The following is a 578-nucleotide window of genomic DNA, read 5'->3' on the forward strand; positions in this document are numbered from 1 at the left end:
GGGGGTAGTGTGTGTAGAAAGGGGGGAAGGGAGGTGGGGGGAGTCAAGCCCTTTACATCCGTTACGTCGTGTGCGCAGCGGACCGAGGCCGTCGCACAAGGTGGCGGGCGGCCGTGTCGCTTCCCGCCGAGGCGTTAAAGAGCGGCGGGATCAGGTCGTTGTCGTCGTCGTTGGAGCGTCGCACTGACGCACGGACGGTGTCGTGTGTACACGGAGGAGGGAAGTGCCACCGAATGAGACGCGCGCTGGAAGGTGAGTGGAAAAGATGAGGAAAACCGCGACGAGGGCCGGCGGATATAAATGACCCCTCGGGATGGGCGTCCCGCCCCGCGCAAAGCGAGCAGCGCAGCAGAAGCAGCAGCAGAGCCGCCAAATGAATGGAGGCGGCGTCGCGGCGCCCGCGCTGATGAGGGGCGCGAGCGTCACACTAACACAACCGCGACGGGAGGAGTATAACGACGGGACACATACACACCTCGCGAAAAAAAACATGCCATCTTATTCCATAATAACAACCGGGGGCCTGCCTGGCTTCGCCTCTCTGCCTCCTTATTGCCATTCCAGCAGCGGAGAGAGCC

This window comes from Frankliniella occidentalis, unplaced genomic scaffold (assembly GCF_000697945.3).
Source record: "Frankliniella occidentalis isolate FOCC.00 unplaced genomic scaffold, Focc_3.1 Scaffold176, whole genome shotgun sequence".
In the NCBI taxonomy this organism is placed as follows: Eukaryota; Metazoa; Arthropoda; class Insecta; order Thysanoptera; family Thripidae; genus Frankliniella; species Frankliniella occidentalis.